The sequence below is a fragment of the Bidens hawaiensis genome, unplaced genomic scaffold, assembly GCF_021521415.1.
Source record: "Bidens hawaiensis isolate Kalapana, Puna unplaced genomic scaffold, B.hawaiensis_p1.1 tig00419376_1, whole genome shotgun sequence".
Lineage (NCBI taxonomy): Eukaryota > Viridiplantae > Streptophyta > Magnoliopsida > Asterales > Asteraceae > Bidens > Bidens hawaiensis.
In genome coordinates this window covers 1704997-1729501 of record NW_027504840.1, presented here as the reverse complement: position 1 = coordinate 1729501, position 24505 = coordinate 1704997, and the positions used below count along the sequence as shown (strand labels likewise).

The following is a 24505-nucleotide window of genomic DNA, read 5'->3' as shown; positions in this document are numbered from 1 at the left end:
AAGCTTTATTAATTAAGATTAAGTGGAATTCACAGCGAGGACCAGATTATACTTGGTAAGGCGAGGGTGAATTCTGAAGGAAAAACCCCCCACCTTTCTCTCGAAAGGAGATAGTGGGCGTGTAAAATTTCGAGGACGAAATTTCTTAACGGGGGGAGAATGTAACGATTCCGATGAAACCAGGTATACCCTAACCGGTAGACGTTAGTTACGTCATATGTAATGTCGGGTACATGAGTTACCATAGTAACTATACGAGAATACAGGGTTCACTGTATTGATTGTGCGTGAATAAATAATTCATCGTATTGAATATGCGATTAATCGATTGATAGTTATTGAAACCCGAACGAATCGAGGGTTCAATTATAGACGAGACATATGATATTTAGTGATTTTACGAAGCATTAATGCTTCGGGATAAGTAAAGTACGGCACAGAAAAAGAATTTCGATTTAATGGTACGACGGTACATTAAACGAAACCTTTAATACCAAACCGAGCAAGAGACAATCGATCAAGCCGAAAAAGATGCGCGATAATTAATAATATGATGTTTTGAGTTAATAAATGTCATGGTTTAAGTTTTTAAAGTTTTTTTAAATCGGTTTTATATAAATTTCACTTTTTAGCCGAAAAACAACCGTTTTGGCCTCGTTTTAAGCTGAATTAAACGTTTAACCGAGAAACGAACTGAACCAGATTATCCAAAACATTATCCGGATTACGAGAATCCAAATATGTGGCTTAAAATGAAGTTGTGGGTTCCACCCCACCCATCCAAAATTCCGATCGGAATATAGGGATGTATTACTCCTTACATTTTCTTTTTTCATCCAACTTTTTCAACAAACCTCCAATTCTCTCAAGACCAAAAGCCTAAAACCGAGATTTTGACAAGAAAAACCGAGGTAAAATTGTGTTATGTACGTGTTTATGTTCGTTTCTTGAGTGTTCTTGCAAGAAAAGGAGGTTTCCAAGTGAAAAAGGGTGAAAACCCGAGATGGAAACCGATTCTTGCATGATCAAGTGATGTATACGAGTTATACAAGGGATCTTGGTCCAAGAAAGGAGTTAAACGAATCAAAAACGAATTTTTACGGTTAAATCTTTGTTTTAGTATCATAACCGTAACCATGAAAGAAATGGCTTGATCGTGAGTGTAACTTGCTTGGTATTGTGGTATGTTGATTGTAAGCTCTGTATTTAGTGGTAGATAAGGCGGAAAGACGAGTTTGTGGCTCGTAGTGGCGGAAAACGAAAGGTATATTCGGTTATATTCGGTTTTGGGAAAATTGGACAGATTGTTGATGCTTTAGAGTTAGGTCATGAAATTTTACAGGGATATTCTACACATGAAAATAAGAGTTCTGTGAATTTTTGGTAATTTTTGGACAAAGGATGAATATTTGGTGAATTTAATGCTCGGTTTTGGCCAAAAATGGTGAAAAATAGTTAAATATTATGAAAAATTCTGGAAAATTGCAGATAAGCTTTTTATATCATGTATAAGTCACACACAAAATTTGAGGTCAGTTGGAGAAGTCTAAGTAGGCTTTTCGGTTAAACGAGTTCTAGGGTGTTCTAGCTCGGTTTTAGTAAAAATGACATGTAAAAGAAGATTTTGGTTCTGGAAAAATTACAGGGGACTATGTGGATGGCAGGGGACATCCAGGAAAAATTTGGGATTTTTCTAAGATCGTTTGGTATTTACGACATATTTAGTGTTTAAATGGTGTTTAAAAATAGATAAATAAATTTTAAATATAAGAATTAATTCTGGAAATATTTTTATAAAATTCCCCACTGTTAAAAAGTGATTTGTGCAAAATTTCGAGATCCGAGAGTAAACGGATAAGTATTTGTGCTAATTATCAAACTTTTAAAGTTAAAACGCGTAAACCGGTGAAGTTCGCTTAAGCGAGCTGACTGGAGTATAAAAACCCTAAAAATGGACTATTTTCATATAATTGAGTTAAACAAGTAAAAATGAATCATCCGAAAATAATTCGGATGATTTGGGTATTTTTAACCGATTTAACAGTTTCCGGTACGCCAAAGACGGAAACGGGTCCCGCGGTCAATCGGGGCGTCTAAACCGAGTACTAATTTCACCACTTTAATTAAATTATCAGTCAACAAGCTATTAGAAGATTTGACTGTTGAACTCTAAACGACATCACAATCTGAGTCCGGAAAAGTGTTTATGGGTTAACCTTGCCCCCAGAACGGGTACAGTGCTGGGTTAACAGTGTCCCCAGATGTACCGGTTAACCTGGTTAAAGTTATATTAATAATGAGTGTATAGTAACGATCGTAGGGATCATATTACAGATTGGACGTGTTAACTGTTAATGATTGTTGTTACCTGCTTGCATGTGCTAAGGTGAGTTTCACGAGCCCCTTTTTCTGAATTGTTTTCAAATATTTTCCCGGGGCGGAAGCATGTTTCTATTAAAATGTTTAAGTACATACTGAACGCATGGACTTGCGTGTGTTTATAAATATTTGATTGTACGGGAATCGTACGGAATGGGTACAGGACTGGGTTAACAGTGTCCCCAGATGTCTTTGGAAGTGTTTCCGGGTTAACATTGCCCCCGGAGGGAGTACAGTACTGGGTTAACAGTGTCCCCAGGGGTTCCTAGAAGTGTTTCCGGGTTAACATTGCTCCCGGAGTGAGTACAGTACTGGGTTAACAGTGTCCCCAGATAATATTATATTATGATATGGATTTATCATGGTTTACTGAAATTGTGAAACTCACCAACTATTCGTAGTTGACCCGTTTTCTCACATGCTTTTCAGGTACAATTTAGATGAAGTGATTGCTTACGTGCTAAGTGCTTGATGTGTGTAAGATTTGTGTGCGGGATGTTAGGATACATTATAACAGATAGAATTATGAATCGTATTGTATGATGTGTGTATCACCTAGACGGTAATGAAAGATGAGATAATGTAATTTTGAAGTATATTAATGCATTCAGTTTTCTTTATAAACAATGTGGTTGATATCAGAGGTGTCTGTCGCATCCCGTTTACGTTTCCGTTGCGGTTGCGGGGTGTTACAATTTGTGATACGATACATGTGTGAACAATTATTTACGTGTCATGTATTAATAATGTACATCACTAGCAATTACTCCCCGTGAGGGCAATTTGGTCACACATAACAATTTACTAGCAATTATTCCCCGCAAGGGCAATTTGGTCACTTAATTAGCAATTATTCCCCGCAAGGGCAATTTGGTCAAAACACGACAATTAATTTAGCAATCATTCCCCTCAAGGGCAATTTGGTCAAAACACGACAATTAACTATCAATTACCATGTTTCATGCAACTTTTACAAAATTCAGCAACTAGTTTCTTAACGACAGAATTCTACTTGTAAAACTAGTCTATTCCACCGATCATAGCATCTCAATTAATTTACCAAAAATCATCACAAAAGCATGTATGTGTTAGGTTTCCAGAACATATTTTGTTGTATTTTTATTCCATATATATTTTTCACAATGATCAATTTACCACAGCAAACTCATAACAGTCAAATATATGCGCAACAGAATGTTATTTGAAATTCCTGTTAAACGAAAAATCCAAAAAATGCAAGACCACTTGGGTTAGGTTCCTAACTCAACAAGTCAACTTCCAGGAGTGGAACCAACCCAATTGGTCTCGTAGTTCATGAGATATAATATTTACAAGATAACCTAACAGCAGGTCTCACAATTCAGATTTGCACAACGATTTTGTAAAACCATAAAAGTTAACTTTTACACATTCAAAATTTGCAAATTTATAATATTTAGAAACTAGACTCAAACTAGTTTACTATAGTATCAATTATCTCGACCAATTTTCACATTTACACCCCGTTACAGTCAATTGAACATCAACAACACAATCTGTCCAGAAACTGTTTGCAACAAAACTCAACATATTAACCATCTATAGACCACAATTCATTCATATAACATTCTAGACACCATAACCACTATCCATGCATATCAATTACACCATACATACATGGTTAGGGTTTATTTGATCTCAAAATCAAAGACACAACAATTAACATGTAATAATATCAATTCTAGTTATCAAATCATCATCAATACATCATCAAATCAAACGAAAATCATATGAACACAATATATGAAATTTTCGGAATCTAGGGTTTGTAATTAACCCATTAAAAATCGAAATTAAGTATAAAGGATGCATAGGGTAGTCGTTTATACCTTCCTAGCACCTTAATCTTCAATCAAACTTGAACAGTCTTGATTGTATGTGTGTGTATGAAGGTCGACGGCTGCCAAAGGGATGAGAGGGAGAGTCGATCGGTTTTGGGAGGAGAGAAAGAGTTTTAGGGTTTTAGGTTTATGTTATTATTTATAATAACATGTTACACTTTAGTCCCTCAACTTCCAAATGTTACTTCTCTAGCCTAAATAACTAGTTCTAGCACATTGAGTTAACGTTTATACAATGTTATCACATAACACATAAGTCTAACACATAATTATCACATAATTATTGTTTTGACGTTTTTCGTTTATTCACCAATTGTTTGCGTCAACTCGTTTGCGTTTCGGTGCAATTCCCGAAAGACTACACATGTAGTAAGTGTTAAGCGTCATTTAAACCCTAGTTTAAATGTAATGAGGTGTGCGTTATAGATTCAATGATTTTAAGTTTGAATTGACGGAGTTGAGTTAACGGAGTTAACCTGAAATTGACGATTGTCACATTGGGCCAAGGTTCAGGAATGTTTTTTGTAACATCCCGAAATTTCTAAAAATAATATTTAATATATTATTTATTTATGATGGAAAAGTTTACTTGAGTTAGTAGAGAATTAATAAAATAATAAGGATGGAAGGATAAGTAGGCTAATTAGATGGAGTTAATTATGGACCAAAAAGGAAAGATGGGTCTTAGGTCCATGGGCTTAAGGGAGTATAAATACCCCTTAAAACCATAATCCTTTCCATTTTCATACATCTCTACACCATAGCCTCCACCATCAAAACACACACTTAACTCAATTCCCGTTTTTGAGAAAACCACCCACAATGACACAAAGATTCCCGGAGATCTAGCCGTCGGATCGGTCCCAAATTTTAACTGAGTGTTCAAGGTATATAAATGAAGATTCCCACCGATTAGATCTTCGATCATAGGTCGGGAAGTATGGTTTTTATCAGCAAAACCGTAGCAGCTCAAAATGAGGATTTCCGGCCACTGTTTCACTATTCCGGCGACGGTAGCGGCGGTTTCCGGCGAAGGTGAGCTGATGGGTTTGTAGATCGGGATGAGAAGGTTCCGTGTCCGCTTGAATCACTCAAATAGGAGTTCGTTTGATATGGTTTTGAGCATCTCGCGTGATTTCGTACAAAAACCTCAAAGGTACGTTTTTGTTAAAAAGGCTTACTTTTCGTGTACGGATTTACATGAAAATTGGTAGGATGATAGATCGGGTCTAGACAAATCGTAAAGTTGCAAACTTGAAGATTAAAATGGACTTAACGAACTCATGGTTATGAACGACTCGTTTAAATAAACCCTAGATCTAGTTTTGAACATTTTAGCCATAAAGGTTCAAGCTTTATGATAGAAAAAGGTTGAGTCTTGATGATGGGTTGATAACGAATGTAAAACGGCGAGAACGGTGGTGAAACAAGCGAGATCTTGCTTTTCCGGCGAGATCCCGTTTTTCCGGCAAGTGCGGCGCCGGAGGTTAAGTCACATCAAGGAATGTTTTGATGTGACATCTGACATCTAACGAACCCTAACCCTAATTCGTTACGGAACATTAACGAACTAGTCTTGTTCGTTAAGCAATTCGCGTGTTAATTCGTTCTGATGATTCGTTAAGGAAAAACAACGAACTAGCCTTAATTCGTTATGCAGTTCGTTATGATCATTCGTTAAAGCCAATTCGTTATGATAAGTTAAGATAACGAATCAAGTGATTCGTGACTCGCCCAGTTCGCTATGTTAAAATAACGAATCAGGTGGTTCGTTATTCACCAGTTCCCTATGTTAAGATAACGAATCCCGTTGGGTTCTGAATAACGAATTAGAAGTTTGGAAGACTGTCAGAACAGTCCGTGGACTTAGAAAAGAATGAGATAATTACATAATAGCCCTTGGATTTTGTTAATTAATGAAAGATACCTTAAAGGTTAACGAGTAATGATTCAATGAAGTAAAACCGGCTTAGACGTGTAAGACTAATTAAGTAGCAATGAGGATGGCTAGAGTAGTATTTGATATTGTAATTATTAAACAGTTAGACGCGCACAGCTCGAGAAGGAATAGCTAGTAGCAAAAGAAGTAACCGAGTTCAGGTGAGTTTCTAGCCTCATTCCTTGTTATGTTTTCGGGGTTGTGTGCATACTCGATGTGATTTGTTAATACACTTATCCTAGGCGATAAGTGTATGCCCTATGTGATATATGTGAATGGTATAAAGGATTTGCTTGTCGGTATGTGAACAATCTTCGGATATTGCACGTACTGTCAAGTTATAGTTACGAATATGAATGCTACGTATAATGTATAAATGATTTCTTGTCGGTACATGAACGATCTTCGGATATTGCATGTACTGTCAGGCAATGGCTTGATAGAGTGTTCTTATGCTATAATTATTGTATATGTGAAGTATGTGTATACAGGTACATGAAAGGTATATAAGTTCTACGTCTGACGTAGTAAGTTAGGATGGCAAATCCCTCTAACTTCCGTTGGACATAGACTTGACAGGTGATGGCGTAGTTAAGGACGGTGGGCCTTATACGAGTTACATACGATAGATGAGAACGTAGTTAAGGACGGTGGACCTTATACGTGCTTCAAATAAGAGTCAGCGTAGGAAAGGACTGCGGACCTTATTCTTGCTGTATTTGTGTTGTGATAGTATAGGAGAGGACTGCGGACCTCTTGCGTGCTAAGAAATAGGAGTCAGCATAGGAAAGGACTGTGGACCTTACACTTGCTATAGTTGAGTCGTGATAGCATAGGGGAGGACTGCGGACCTCTTACGTGTTATCAGTTAGTTTGCAACACAGAGAAGGACTGCGGACCTTGCATGTGTTGTTAACGTAGGATGGTACAGGGAAGGACTACGAACTTTGTATGTACCATAGATGGTGTACATAGGTAAGGACGGCGGGCCTTTTTCATGTTCACGACCTTGAGTACAGGTATAAACGGCGGACTATGAACGTACTCACGGTAGACTGAGGTTTGTGATTGTAGATATGTATGTATGTATGTATGTATGTAGGGTACTGGTTAAGTATTAGTATATATCTTCGGATATGTATGTTTGCATGTTATGTGTACGTATTGTATGTAATGTATGTCGCCTGATTAACTAGAACTCACTCAGCGTAGCTGACTTTTAGTATGCACGCAGGTGAGCAGATTAAAGAGTCGGCATGAGGATAACACATGGCATGGATTGAACGGCTGGCATCTGAAGATAGAAGTAAAGATGTTTTTAAATATAATGTTTTGTGTTATGGTATCAAAGAAAAGATTTAATGTTTTGTATCAAATGGTTGATGTTTTATATTCCGCGAAAAGTTTTAATTAACTCTGATTTGTAAGAACTGTGTTTATGAGTAAATCCGACGCTAAAGTAGGGCTACCGGGATCGGGGCCTTTCATTTTTATAATCAAGTGGGGAGTAGGGCTCGTACCAAAAAATATGATATCGGGCCGGTGGACCGATACTCGTAAATTTGTAGGATTGTTTACCAACCTACAAAACTGCAATGCTAAACGAATGCGGCCGAGTAGGTCCGATGATCTCTCGGTTTACCAATTCACTTGTTATGAATGAAAACAAGAGGTGTTGAGGAGGTACGGGATGGTGAAGACGTTTGACGAAGGCTACCTGTGGGAGTTGTTAAGAAAGTGCTCGAAATGGATGCAACTATATGCGGAGGACTTTGTCGAAGGGGCAAAACGTACAAAAACTAGTGTGTCTGGCACATACGTCTCTTCGAGCGGGTCGGAGAATCAAATTGACTTCGACCTAAACTTGTCCGAAGGTCATTTGAAAGACCAAGGTTGTAGCCGCCCTCCGGGTAGGGATCGTGGGAAAAAACAGTTGTTGATGACGACTATAAAAAGGAAATTAAGAAATTGTCAAGTGGCCTCCTCTCGATTGGTGAAGCTCGACATAAAAAATTGTTTCAATAGTTTGGCTTTTCGAGCTAAAGACTTTAGTCACCTACCGCCATCCGACCAAGCGATAATGGAGGAAGAAAAAGATCGTATTCGGAAGGAATTGACGACAAAAAAAATAAAAACGCTATTTTTATGTATTTTTTGTTTTCTTTTTTATTTATGTTTTAATGAATTATTTTAATTTATATTTGTGTGTATAACAAAAAAAATATAAAATATAAATTCAATCAAGCCCCGGATCACCTAGACTACTACACCTTCTGGGGCTTGATTCTGAGACTTGATCATGTGTCACGTCAACGCCTACGTTGCGTAAATATATTGGATCACTTGGGGTTGGATCAAGCCCCACTACCCTTAGCCTTAGAGATTTTTTTAAGAAGATGAAGGGAGGGGAAATTAGGCAAAATGGGAGCATATATTAATCATCCCAAATTGAAAAGATTATGAGAGAAAATATTATGGTTTGGGTCCTTTTTAAAAATTACAATATTAACTTCTATCAATTACTAGTTTATGAAAAAATTACAAATTTTGTCCTGTCGAATATACAATATTATGGTTTGGGTCCTTTTTGAAAATGAGTTTCACTTTATATCATTTATTTAGAGTTTCGTAAAAGCTTTTGTCCTTTACACTAACAACCATCCAAAAACCCAGTTAAATGAAAGAGAAATGATGAGATAGATGATAAAAAGAAAGACTTTGTTTTAAAGTTAATTCTTTTTATTTTTAAGTTAATCACATAGCTACATAACTAGTTTTTGTAATGTAAATCGAGAAATTTACCCTCATGTGCATGGTATATGATGACACTTAATTAAGTTTTTGGATGGTCATTAGTGTAAAGAACTAAAATTGTGGCGAAAATCCAAATAAAGGATAAAAAGTAAAACTTATTTTCAAAAAGGACCCAAACCATAATATTGTATATTTAAAAGGACAAAATTTGTAATTTTTTAACTGATTTACCTTCATATATAACTTCCTGTTGTAGTTTACTTAAATGGTACAACTAAAATTTTGGATTTTCTTTTATTTTCCTCTTAACTTGGGAACATCTAAAATGTTTTATAGTATTTTCTTTCTTTTACTTTTCTTTTCATTAAATTCAGGAACATGAAAGAAAATCACACATTTTCATTCCCCTAACTTTCTTTCATGTTCTAATTCCCCTTCCTTCTCATTCCCTTCTTAAATAAGTCTCGAAAACACAGCGTTAAAGTCTAATTATAAAGTTACACATTTTAAAAAGAATAGTTCATACACACTTTATTCATTTGAAGGCATATGAATTATCTATGTTACATTATGATAAATATAAGACAACTTTCCAAATTCCAATATTCTCTCTGAGACTGAGACGCCGTAACATTAATTACGTCTTCACCGCTGGCTTACTCCTCATTCGATACGTTCAATACTCCTCCTTCAGTTATGCAATAAATCCCCAATTAAGCTTGTGTTCAATTACTCCTCCTTCAGTTACACAATAGATCCCCAATTAAGCCCGTGTTCAATTGAATGGTTATGAAACATCAATCCCCAATCGACGCATTAATTAGATGCCATTCAAGGATTGATTGAGCCATAAAAGCATTCTATGCCCTGCGTTGATCACCAAAATAGGTTTAATTGAAACAAATGTTCATGAAATCAGAGGAAGCAAAATCAAACTGTAGGTGCTGATCGTAATCAACTGCGGGTACTCATTTTGTTCATGTTATTGGTTTATTTACAAATCCATCTCTGTAACATGCTAATTTTGGGGATTGTTAATTTGTTGATAATGCAATCTATATATTTCATTTGGATTTAGTTAACCTAATTCCTCCGTTAATTGAATAAAAAGCTCAGGTATTACTATATTATTGTTCTAGGTCTTTAGTTGATTAAATTTTAAGCATAATTAAATTTGAATATGGTTGTAGATGCTTGATGTCGACAATTTTTGTTGATGTTTATGCATGGATGCTATCAAGATGAATATTATTATTATTATTATTCATACGTTTGTATAATATTAGTTCATTGAGGCAATTAAATCCAATATACAACGATGCTATGGTTTAATTGTAGGTGGATGTTAACCGTATTGAAGCAGTTAAACTATGTGGTTGTTTACAATTTGGGATGTGGATTGCTAATTCCGACCGGTATATGCATCGCCATATATTTAATACACCATTGGGAACACATGATTCGAGTTTATTTATTGTACATTTGTCTAAAACAATGTCATTGCAGCTTGGATGAACAGTATACATAAGTGCATTCAGTTAAGGTTCACTCAGCCCATGCTAATTTTGGTTCTATCTATTGGGATTTTGAAACGTAATGTTTAAGCCTCGTATAAGGAGTCATCGGTGACTGCAAGTGAGGTTGAAGCGCGGGAAACTGAAAAACAAAACAGTGGAGAGTATGTCCCTAATCCACTTTTTATTTTATTAATATTTAAAAATGTGTTTAATGTCACAACATTGTGTTTTTTAACTTTGAAAAATAAATGTAGAACACACATATGTATTTGTTATTGAAAATTTGTAATTTTAGATTATTAATATGCATAACATAAAATGATAAACTAAAAGTTCTTTTGATTTGTTTCATTTTCACCCATATGTGAGAACATAACAAACTGAATTCATTTTCAACATCTTGTTTTATGTGTTTTTGAACATCTTGTTTTTAATTTTAATCTTTGTATTTTATATAAGGGCTTGGTAAAAGCCCAAACCAGCCCGTTACTGTATTTAGGTATAACACTCAACTGATTTTTTAATATTATAAAATGATGTTTTTATGTATTAATTTTGAATATGTGTGAAATTATGATATGGTTGGAGGCGTATGGGTTACTGATGTATAAAATAAGAGACACTAGGGGCAAAGTGGAAAACACTAAGGTGCGTGTGTTTGTGCATTTTGGATTTGTTGAAGAAAAGAAATGGAGTGAATTAACTGCCCAACTTCCCAAGTTAGATTAGTGATTAAAGTTTACTTAAATGCTGATTTTTGACGGTCAATTATGATTAACATAAAATTTTAATTATTTTGTTCAAAATTGATATATAAAGTATTGTTTACAAAATTTGGGGTCAATGTTGAGTTTCAGACTAAAGTCATTTTAGTGGAGTTTAAGACTATATGTAACGCATTTGTAAATCTTTTCTATTAGTAGGTCATAGCAGACATGATAACGTATTTGCATAAGGGAGGTCAGTTGCTTCGTGGAAGCACGGTAACTTAAATCTACGCAGGTAAACTATACTTACGATTGACTGCATTACTGCTGTTTTTTATTTATTTTTTAGTGTAATAAAAATAGTGTGTTCACTTATTATGTAGAACGATTTGAACCAAACCAATATGATGTTGGCTAACACTGAGGAAACCTTAAAGGCATGTCAGTCTGCTCTCAAGGAGCGAGATTTTATCATACAAGAACAGAAAAGAAAAAAACTAGGTGTATCTTTTTCTACTGGTATGATTATTTTTTATACTTTTTATTTTGTATAGCTTAGGCGAGATTGGTACATATTGGACTTTTAAAATTGAGCTCCAAGTGGAAATTCTATTTTGTTAAATATGTAGCGTATCTCATCTTTCTTACGAATCTCATTGTTGCTTCCAAACATGACATATTGTTGATAAAAATATTTATTTGGTTTTTTACTACTTAGATGTTTATGTTCATTTGTATTTGAATTTGTTAATTATGTTTGTTTTAGTTTGGGTATGTTCGTTTGTGTTGGTTTACATTAATGAACTGATTGTTTAGGTTTTAAACGAACGAACACAAACAAATCCATTTTCTTAATTAACGAACACGAACAGAAAAAAGTTTGTTACTTTATGTGTTCGTGTTCGGTTAAAGTTAAACAATGAGTGTGAACTGAACATGCCCCATTCGGTTAGTTTCCGGCCTAATACTGTGAGTTTACTAATTTACTCCTTCAAACCGTGTATTTGAACCGTTAAATATCATGTTTTGACCCGAACCAAATCAAAGCTTTTTAGATTGACTCGGTTTAATCCTGTTTTGACGCAGAAAAGGAGTCTTTTTTAGACCGGTCTGAACTTTTATAACTTTTTATTTGTTGATTATGTTTTTGTATGCTATGAATAGCATTGTTTGTGTGTGTGTTCAAATGATATCTGTTCTTAATCTGATTTCTCACCTAATTTTGTGAATTTGATGTTTATTTAGGCGGATTTAGTTTTTATATTTCTGCCGTTATGTTTCATTTGCGAACTGTTTAGCGTTTGATTTAATCTTGAAATGTGAAGTCTAACATTTGCTTAAATAATTGTGTGCTTTAAGTTATGTGAAAGGGGGTGATCACGATGTATAAACTGCTATGTACTCTGTTTAATTTTATAATAGTTTTTTTTTGAAGATTTATGTGTAAAAGTGAGAATGATTTGTGTCATTGTCTACAAAGAAATAATGATGTTGGTCTTGAGTTTATAAGATTAATTGTGTTGTTGTCAATGGGTTTCCAAGACATCTGATTTATTTACTTTTATGATGTTGGCATGAGTTCACATCACTTCTTTGATCAATCTGTGCTCATGTTTATGATGTTAGGTTCTAGCCGTATTAGAAAGGGACAAATCCATGTCGACCTCCATTGGCTAACAATGACTCAAAAAGAAGACAGAGCTTGCTGAGTCAACTAAAAGAAAATAAAAGTTTGCACCTGATAAGGTATGCTTTTATACATTCAATCTTCTCTATATCTGGTAAAATGGGTGGGTCGTGTGATGGGTGACAGGTCAACACAAGACCTGTAAATAGTAAGTTGCTAAAAACGATTTGAAACTTTACAAATCAAAGCGTGGGAAAACAGTTTGCTTGATTTGGTTTTTAATGTTTTCCACAAAATACTTCGTGTGTATTAAGAATTTAAAGTTGATAAAATTGTTTGGTTGGTTAAACGATTCAGTTTTGTATTAGATTTATAAGCTTTATTCCAGGCCCTAATTTTTTAATTTTTTTGCCATTGATTTATAGTTCACTTGGAATTCGTTTAAGAATTACGAAGGAGATGATGCAATTGGAATGCATAACCCGACTCTTGAAACTAATTGGCAACTGATCACTATCGGATCGTATATATTTTGAACCTAGAGCTTCGTGATTCCTTTAAATAGCCGATCACTTGGGCTTTTACCTTCTCTTTCTTGCAGTTTCTATGCTTTATCATCATCAATTCTCGGGCACGTGACTCGCTCAGTTCTGAAGGCAGCTTACTCTTATTATGATGTTTCAACCAAGTACCTGGAGCAATCTTTTTTATAATGTTTCAAATACACTCTTTTTTGTAACAAGGAGTGCATGAATGAAATCATTTGAATGCTTCTATTCACGTTTAGATTATAGTTACACTGTTCACCATGTGTTTCATATATGAACATAGCATTTCTTTTTTCAGATTTGGTTTATGTGGTAAATGTAGACACCAAAAATATAACATAATAATATTATGTTATAGTAATATTAGTGTAAGTGTTTTTAGAAATTAAAAATATAAGAAAGGTTAAAAAAACGGATTAGTGCATTAATTATCCCGTTGAAACGCGATGGTCGCATTTATTAATTTAGAATTATTTGAGAGGATGACAACTTTATTTATAGATTTGGTCTTAAAATTTTAGAAATTACGCCTTTGATTTCAACTTTTAGCAACACTAACGTTAAATTTCGTTAAGTTTTTGTGGAATTGCAAATTTAACGTTAATGCTTCACACTCACTTAGTTTCGCCGTCGTCATGTAGGTTTTCATGTTCTTAGGTGACTAATTGGCCTTCATATTTCTAGCTTTGGACCAAAATGTTGAGCTTAATGTAACGGAGCTATCTCTTTGACTCCATGTGGCGCCCGGAGGCCAGCCAATCGGTCCGCTCATGATCAGGGCTTGCTGGTTTCGTCCTGCCTTTGACTCATCAGGCGAGCGGCAACAACTCGCAACCAGCGATGCGTTCGTCGTGCCAACACGACTAGGCATGTACGTCTTTCTTCCCGCTGAGGCCATGCCCAATGAAGTCTGGGACGAGCCAACAAACCCAAGCGTTTCAACACAATTCAAGCATCTCGATCTTCAAATATTTGGTCAGTGACACTCTCCCACCACCATAACCATGCACGTCCTCGTGCATACACTTGTCGTCCCATACCGACGTGCAAGACTTAGACGTTGGTCTTCCCCTATGCCATGCATGTCTGAAGGGAAAGTTCGCCGTCCCATACCAGCTCACAAGCCTAAGCCATGCGTTTTGAGAATGATGCACTCTGATAAATGGGACACCCGGTAGTTCAGCCAAAATGTGAGTTAGCCGTGTCGGTTAATTATGCCGTCGGATTATGTGACGCCAACGTTCGCCAAATTAGCAGACTTCAACCCAGATTACGGCTCTGCCACACCGTAAAACTTTTAACATGAGTACGGTGGCCTTCACTTCACTGGCCTAGGGCGGAGCTCACGATCCCATAATCGCGGCTTACAAAGACCATTCGATCTTCTCCCACCACCATTGCATAACTCATCCTCGACATTTCTAAGCTCTTTTTGGTTGAGTGTACACGTTCCAACGTATCCGAGGTTCGACCTGCTCTGATACCACTTGTCACGGAGCTATCCCTTTGACTCCGTGTGGCGCCCGAAGGCCAGCCAATCGGTCCGCTTATGATCAGGGCTTGCTGGTTTCGTCCTGCCTTGGACTCATCAAGCGAGCGGCAACAGCTCGCAACCAGCGATGCGTTCGTCGTGCCAACACGACTAGGCATGTACGCCTTCCTTCCCGCTGAGGCCGTGCCTAATGAAGTCCAGGACGAGCCAACAAACCCAAGCGTTTCAACACAATTCAAGCATCTCGATCTTCAAATATTTAGTCCGTGACATTAAGCTAGTAATGGCTTTCCTAAGAACATTCCCAGCCTATTCCTTATAATATATTCATATATATTATGTAATTAGACTAAAAATCATTGTATAATCTCTCTGCTATTTAATTAAATATTATATATTTATACATTTATCATTATCCTTTCGTCTCCTCCACTCACAATCACATTCAGAAAATATTTAAAAAAATATCGGTATGAACAATGAAACCATAAATTTAACTTTCTTATATAACATTTCATCTCTCATTCACTCGTAATCATACTATATAATTTACAAATCACTCTCACATATATTTAAAGAACTGGCTTAATGCTCTTAGTTTTATACCTTTGGGGCAAAACACAAAATTAAGCGTAGAGAAGATACATAATTTAAGTTCAAACACCTTTAAGGTATGCTTTTATCTTTGTGTGTCATCTATAAGAGCATTCTTAACCTATTTTTTTTATAATTTAACTAAAAAACACTATTTCATAAATTTATTTATCATTTTTTAAAAATTTTCAACATTCTATTCACTCTTCATATCCATAAATTCTTTTTTTATTATGTTTCTCTATTTTGTCTTGTTATATAGTATATGGTGATTGAGAGATAGTTGATATATTATATGGTATGGATCAAAAGTGAGGTCATATATTGAGTTTTTTCCCAAACTAGTATTGGTGGAAGAACTATTTATCATTTTAGTGTTCCTTAAAAACTATTTACCAAATTTTCATTTCTTTTGTATTTCTTTTACTTTTCAATAAATGTATACTCTTTATTTTCTATTTAGTTCATCAATTACCTATTTTTTATTAAAAAAAATTTTCAGTCAACGTTTATTTATTTTACTAACTCAGTTACGAATTCTCTTTCATTTCTTTTGTTATTTTTTTGTTTTCAGATTTATCTACTTTAGTTTGTTTAGTATATTATTTTACAAATTTGTTTTTTATATAGTTTTGGTATCATAACGAGCCTAACTGATACCGATCGAATTCATGTCGAATAGTCGCCGCAAAGTTTGGATTTTATTAACGCCCAACTTTTACCGACTTTTGTTGTTTTAAATATGTTCATTTTACGAATTGATTTTCTGGGTTTTGTTCCAGTACTATAATGAACCAAACAAATACCAATCAAATTCACGTCGAATAGTCACGGCAACACTTGTGTTTTACTACTTTTTTTTTAAATAAGTTCATTTTACAAATTTATTTTTTGGGTTTAGTTGTAGCGAACCTGATAGATACCAACCGATATCGTAAAATGAACATATATAAAACAATTTTTTAGGTTATTACTTTAGTTGCCATATAACTTATCCATACAATAAAGAATGAATTGAAGAGATGATTTTAATAGTTTCCTTAAAATTTACCCTAAATGATAGATTTAACTTTAGAAAATGAGCTAAGAACACTCTTAGCTGATAAATCTAAGTTATATTGTATCAGTCAGTGAATGACAAATGTTCAGCTGAAAAGTAACAAGTGTGAGACATATAAGTAAAGTCTCCTAAGTTTTTTTATTTATATTATTATTATTATTATTATTATTATTATTATTATTATTATTATATTTTGCTAATTACAGTTAGAAGAAAACAAGTCCCAACATGTATAGAAAAATGGAGCCTTTGGAATAATTGCATATCGAGGGTCAAGTTATTCTATAAAGGATAATAAAAATGAGAAGTGTGAGAAGTAATAAATAATTGACATGTATCAAGTGAGACTAAAAGAAAAAGAGTATAGAGGTAATTGTACACATTTTCTCTCTCCACATGCAAGGCATATGTTAATACCCACATCATTTTAGAATGTTTATAACTTTTTCGTATGATATTTTTTTACAAAAAATTCATCATAAAAACAAGTGTTTTTTTATCTTTAATATGAGTATGATTTTTGTTCTATATAATTTAAAACAAAAATCACGCCATTGAGTCTTTTCGCACACCATTGTGTCTTTTTTCGTCATTGTGTCTTTTCGCTTATTATTGTGCTTTTTTCGTCGTTTTTTCTTTTCGCACACCATTGTGTCTTTTCGCACACCATTATGTCTTTTCGCTTATCATTGTATCTTTATCGTTATTGTGTCTTTTTTCGTCATTGTGTCTTTTCGCACACCATTGTGTCTTTTCACTTATCACTATGTCATTTTTCGTCATTGTGTCTTTTCGCATACCATTGTGTCTTTTTTCGTCATTGTGTCTTTTCGCTTATCATTGTGTCTTTTTTCGTCATTGTGTTTTTTCATCACTGTGTCTTTTAACTCATCATTATGTTTTTTTAAATACTAATAATACTGTTGTGTAATAATAATATGTAAAAATAATGACAAAATAACAACAAATTATCTAATACATAAAACACAATGATCAATACATGTTACACAATATCTTGAAACGTAAAACACAATGGTGAATACGCATAACACAATGACCTAAAGTGTAAGACACAATGGTGAATACGCATAACACAATGACCTAAAGTGTAAGACACAATGGTGAATACGCATAACACAATGACCTAAAATGTAAGACACAATGGTGAATACGCATAACACAATTACCTAAAACGTAAGACACAATGTGTGAGGCCCCGCTACCGGTGCCTCACTTTGGAAGTTGGATTTACTCGTAAACACAGTTCTAAATATCAGAGTTAATTAAAATTTTACGCGGAATATAAAACTGTCATAACATTACAATAATAAACCATATCTTGTCTTAAAACATTCTTTTCTTTCAATTTAAAACATTAAATATAAAACTTCATCAGTCTTCAGATGCCAGACTCTTATTCTTCTGCCATGTGTCCCCGCTCAAGCCAACTATTTCATTCTACTCACCTGCGTGCATACTAAAAGTCAGCTACGCTGAGTGAGTTATAGTTAATCACATATCATATAATACATACGCTTACCTTTAATTATGCATCCGAAGATACATAATAATTACTTCACTAACTTACTTTCATTACATACTTTCATACATACGTACATACTTTATATTTACTGTCCATTCTATCTCAGATATTATTAGGGTCTGATCCTTTCCTTTTCTATCTCAGATATTATTAGGGTCTGATCCCTCTTTCCATTGTCTATCTCAGATATTATTAGGGTCTGATCCATTTCTTGTCTATCTCAGATATTAGTAGGGTCTGATCCCTCTTTACTTCTCTATCTCAGATATTATTAGGGTCTGATCCCTTACTTCTTCCTCTTCGTACATTCTGTCTTTACATAATCGTAACATACATATACATTCTTTACTCATTCATACATTCTTTACATAATCAGTCTTCAGATGCCAGACTCTTATTCTTCTGCCATGTGTCCCCGCTCAAGCCAACTATTTCATTCTACTCACCTGCGTGCATACTAAAAGTCAGCTACGCTGAGTGAGTTATAGTTAATCACATATCATATAATACATACGCTTACCTTTAATTATGCATCCGAAGATACATAATAATTACTTCACTAACTTACTTTCATTACATACTTTCATACATACGTACATACTTTATATTTACTGTCCATTCTATCTCAGATATTATTAGGGTCTGATCCTTTCCTTTTCTATCTCAGATATTATTAGGGTCTGATCCCTCTTTCCATTGTCTATCTCAGATATTATTAGGGTCTGATCCATTTCTTGTCTATCTCAGATATTAGTAGGGTCTGATCCCTCTTTACTTCTCTATCTCAGATATTATTAGGGTCTGATCCCTTACTTCTTCATCTTCGTACATTCTGTCTTTACATAATCGTAACATACATATACATTCTTTACTCATTCATACATATTCATATGTTGTACATATATCTATCATACACATCCATCTATCATATACATACCTCCCTTGTCAATACGTGCAATATCCGAAGATCGTTCACGTACGGACAAGCTTTCGTTCACATTAAAGATATACATAATTAACAAATAAATCATACATTGCATACACTTACCATTTAAGGTTAGTGTATTAACTATCACATCGAGTATGCACACAACCCCGAAAACATAACAAGGAATGGGCTAAAAACTCACCTGAATGCGGTTACGTTCACCGTTAATGGTAATCCCTTTCCTTAGCTGTGTACGACTAACTGTATAACAATTACACGTATCAATTACTAGCATCACCATATCGTCTTTCTAGTTTAATTATTACCCTCAACGAACGGGGGTCCGGGGGCAGCGCCCCTAGCAGCAGGGTTCTAGAGGCGGCAGGCCCTAGCGGGGTCCAAGGGGCAGATCCCCTGGCTTGGGTTAATAGAAAAATTTTATTTCTATTAACTGTCTTAGCACATTTTCCATTAGAATTTTAAATTATTTTATAATTCGTTAACTCATTCGCTATAACGAATTAAGCCTAATTCGTTAACTATTCGTTACTTTCATAATATAGTTCGTTAACTGATTCGTCATATGATAATCGTCTGATTCGCCATTCCAATTCGTTATCTGAACAAGCCCTGATTCGTTAACTTATTCTTAAAGAATTGGCGAGTAACAAATCACCTGATTCGTTATCTGGTTCGCTAGCTGATTCGTGATTTGGTTCGTTGTCTAGTTCGTTATTTGGGCATAACGAATGGGTGAATTGATTCGTTGTTTGGACTTAACGAATTGGCGAACTGATTCGTTATCTTGCCTTAACTAATTGGTTAGTCAAAATCGCCAAGAACAGCAAATAGTCAACAGACCTTAGATTTGCAATTAACACTCAAATCTCAACAAAATAACATGAAATTGGTATCACTGGATTCGTATTCATCTCGCCTACAAACCCTAGGTGTCCAATCGGCCAAACATACGTGTTTAAAGGGTGCGATTTGAGCATATATACATACGGCTTGTTTATCCAGTAATTAAACCATCAAATCTTATTGAATTTCAGTAAGGTTTGATGTATTGGGCTTGTTTTTACCATCTAAACACAAATCTAAGATTTCTAGATATAAAACGGACCTAAACGAACAAGTTCTCGATATAAACGTACCTTAACGAGTCGAATTGCGAACACGAGCTGGTCTTTGATGTAGGTTTGGTTCGTCACAACGTTCTAGCACCAACGGGTTTCAGGTTTCCACCTTCGGATCTAGGCTCGGGTTTTAGGATGGTGTTTGTGTGTGTTTTCCAAGGTGTAGGCTATGGTGTAGAGATTGATAAAATGGAAAGGATTAGTGTTTAAGGGGTATTTATACTCCCTTAAGCCCATGGACCTAAGGCCCCATTCCATCTTATATTCCATCTTCTAGAGTCCAAGCCCAACCGTGTACAGTTTATTATCTAAACCGATAAACGACACAACATAAAATAAACGGAATTTATTTTATTATTATAACCAAAAGTAGGATGTTACACAATGGTGAATATATATAACACAATGACTTGAAACGTAAAACACAATGAAACAACATATTACACAATGACTTGAACGTAATATACAATGAACGCAATACTATTTTTCTTAAATTAAATGAATTTGTCATATGTCAATCCGAATAAAAGACAATGAACGTATTACACAATGACTAAATGTTAATGACGAACAAAACGACACAATGACGTAATCTTTGTTTTAATTTTTGTCTTTAATATGAGTACGAATTGAAAAATATAATGATCAAAATCTATAATACAATTCATATGAAAACTCAACTAAAAGACACAATAAATAACAAAAAAACACAATTAAAAAAACCCATTAATTTTTTTTATTTTTATATAACAATATGATACGCATATTAAACATAAAAAAACGCTACTTAGTTGGCCATTCAAAAAAAACATAAAAAACGCTTATTATTATGGTAATTTTTTTTAAAAATAATGTCGTATGAAAAAGTTATGAACATTTTAAAATGATGGGGGAATTGACATGTGTATTGCATGTGGAGAGAGAAAGTCAATAAATGTGTGTTATTACCTCCATGCCATTTCCATCAATTTTTATTTATTAAATTAATCTCAGTCATTCAAATATAAGATCAATGAACTGGATTCCTTTTCATCCTTCTTATTTTTGTTTTCCTTTATATTTTAACTTTACCCTGCGTATCCAATAAGTTTGGCAACTCACACACGCTATCTCTTTGTACTCTCTGTAAGTTCTAAATTACACTAATAATATACTCTATGTACTGATTTGAATCACTGTATTCTTTTTAATAGGCAACAGCCTCTATCACCCAATAAAAAATGATGATGGATACTCAATCAATTACTTCATCTTCATCGCTTATTGACTTACTTTGATTTAAACATATTTTCCCCAAAAGACTTATTTAAATGGCTTTTAAAGTTTCTTTTTAACAATCAACTAAAAATTTTACATCCAAATAAACATAAAAGAAACCGGATGTAACAAGGTGCTAGGCTGCTAGCCACCAACCAAAACAAAGCATGACAATACACCCTTACGTATAAAAGTCCATCCCTAATACGACTTAAACTCACACCAATCTTCCCACAACAACGAGACTTCACCGATTTATTGTTTTATTCCAAAGGAATCTAAGCGCTTTAATATCACCCAATACACTACCAGTGGTAACCACATATCGTTAAACACCATCTCATTCCTTGTCTTCCAAATCACAACGAGACGAGACAAACAGTGTGAACGGCCTTCACTTTACTCTTTCTTTCTTTCTTTCTTTCTTTCATCATGGATGCAATCTTGGATCTGTAAAAAGAACTAAAATGGGGTCGGAGACAAACAGATCGTCAGTGGAGATATCCGAACCTTTGCTCCACGAGCCCACCCTCGAAGAAGCAATACCCGAATGGAAAGATCAGATCACGTTTTGGGGGTTAGTGGTGAGTGCTTTGTTGGGGAATCTTTTCTGTATCATCACTCACAAGCTCAATCTCACCGTCGGAATCATTCCTTCTTTAAACGTCGTTTGGCTTCTTTGTTAAGCCTTTTACCAGACATGTGTTGTTGCTTGCTATGGCCTTGCTTTCAGCGGTAATAACTGTAATTCGGTTATAGCAGGTGTACTCTTTTGGTTGCAGGTGGATTTGGGTCTTATTTGCTTTCAATGGATGAAAGGACATAAAATTTGATTGGTCCTGATTACCCCGGTAATCGCCCTAAAGATGTTCTTTATCTTCACCTGCAGATTCTACTTTGACTTCAGTCCAACTTATGTGGGATGTGGTCTTATCTGTCCTCACATAGTTAATTTCTCGGTTCTTTTCGAAGCCATTATATCATGGGGCTTTCATTGGCCCTTCATTACTACACGTGCAGGGGACTGGTATCCAGCTGATCTTGGCAGTAATGACTTCAAAGGTCTCTACGGGTATAAGGTACATGTTCGTGTCACAAATTTCGTCAGCACTTCAATGATAATCTTGTCAAACAACTATTTTTTTGGTTTTACAGGTTTTTATAGCCATTGCACTTATTCTTGGCGATGGTCTTTATAATCTGATTAAAATCATAACCATCTCCGTTAAGGCCATATTGAACAACAGCACCAAACAACAAAATCTCCCTGTTAGTACAGAGATTCTAGGTGAGATACTGCTAAAAAACGAGCCTGCTTTATCTTTAACTATTTGTGTTGTCCTTTGTTTTCTTAACCTCAAAACTTTGTAGATTCCGAGACGTCCAAAATCCAAGTGGAACAACAAAAAAGAGATTCTATTTTTTCTAAAAGACAGCATACCAACATGGTTTGCAGCCTCAGGTTATGTGGTCCTGGTTGCAATATCCATGGCTACAATGTCACTCATTTTCCCACCCCTAAAATGGTATCTGGTTCTATGCTCTTACATAGTCGCCCCTGCCCTAGCTTTCTGCAACTCATATGGAACCGGTCTAACCGACTGGAGTCTAGCTTCAACTTATGGCAAGATCGGTCTATTCATCATAGCATCATTAGTTGGAACAAATGAAGGTGTTTTAGCCGGATTAGCCGCGTGTGGAGTCATGATGTCGATTGTGGCTACAACTGCTGATTTAATGCAAGATTTCAAAACCGGTTAGTTGACTTTGTCATCCGCCAAGTCAATGTTCGTGAGTCCACCTAGTGGGGACCGCAATGGGATGCATAATTGAACCTCTCACTTTCTGGATGTTTTGGACAGCGTTTGAGATAGGGACCCCGGACAGTCCATATAAGGCGCCTTACGCCGTGATATATCGGGAAATGGCGATTCTAGGCGTTGAAGGGTTTTCTGAACTCCCTAAACATTGTCTGGCTTTATGCTGCGGGTTCTTTGCGGTGGTACTGATTTTGAACCTGATCAGGGACTGGGCTCCGTCAAAAGTGTCTCGGTTTGTGCCAATTCCAATGGCAATGGCGGTGCCGTTTTACATAGGGGCTTATTTTGCAATTGATATGTTTGTTGGAACGGTGATATTGTTCGTATGGGAACGTATTAACAAGGACGCGGAAGATTATGCAGGAGCGGTTGCTTCAGGCTTGATCTGTGGGGATGGGATTTGGACGATTCTGTCGGCCATACTGTCGACTTTACGCGTTGATCCGCCTATTTGCATGTACTTTGGGCCATCCCTCAGTTCGTGATTTCAAACCGAAAGTTGATATTTTGTAAATATAATCTCAGTTTCGGTTGTCATTCTGTAATTGATTCCCTAGACTGCAAATGTCGTTTCTAATTACGATTAAACAATAATAATAACAATAATAATAATAATAATGTATTATTTAAACATCATGATATTTGTTAACCTTTTTAATTAAATTACTGGTAACAGTTCTTGATAAAATCCATAAGCACCTAGTTGTGTAAATCTAAAAAAAGTCACGCCTTGGTAAACTGGGTGTGACAGGGATCTGAAATACAACACAAATATAGTAAAGTTTAAATTAATAAACAGGTCATGTTATAGTTGTACCCAAATTAAGCGTGTTAACTTGTTCATAATTAGAATTGCAAAAAATCTAAAAACATATAACTGGTGTTGTATCATTTTACAAATTTATCATGTGTGTCGGAATTGAAATTTTCTTTTTTGTGGAATTCAGTTTCATCGTTTTTAACTCAGAAATTTGAACTTGTTATTTGTTAACATGACACAATTAATATAAATTGATTAGTTATATAGCCAAGATTGTCACGATCTTCCTTAATTTGACCAAACTTATGGCCGACTTTGTGTTAAATAAAACGTAAATAGGCACATGTTCTATTTCCTTGACAATTTTACTGTCAAGGCACTAAGACGTGTTTCTTTGACAATTCTATTCTATTGAAAAATAATTCAATACCATCAAGGGAAGGTATGGCCACCATCTCTCTAAAAGATTTTATGAAAATTGTCACTTTAATATACTTTTGTTAAGTCATTCAGGTCACTGGAGTTTTAGATGATCATTCAAGTTTCAACTTTATAAAACAA

The 24505-nt window shown here is 35.0% G+C and overlaps 1 long non-coding RNA gene and 1 pseudogene across 1 annotated transcript; both read left to right on the top strand.

The window, feature by feature from the left end:
- Positions 1-10516: 10516 nt before the first annotated feature.
- Positions 10517-11837, top strand: LOC143608469 (uncharacterized). The gene is made up of 3 exons (XR_013149264.1): positions 10517-10630; positions 11390-11471; positions 11560-11837. It is a non-coding gene; the product is annotated as an uncharacterized LOC143608469 (long non-coding RNA).
- A 9994-nt stretch (positions 11838-21831) lies between these two features.
- On the top strand, positions 21832-23669 carry LOC143608491 (putative metal-nicotianamine transporter YSL6; annotated as a pseudogene).
- Positions 23670-24505: the final 836 nt, after the last annotated feature.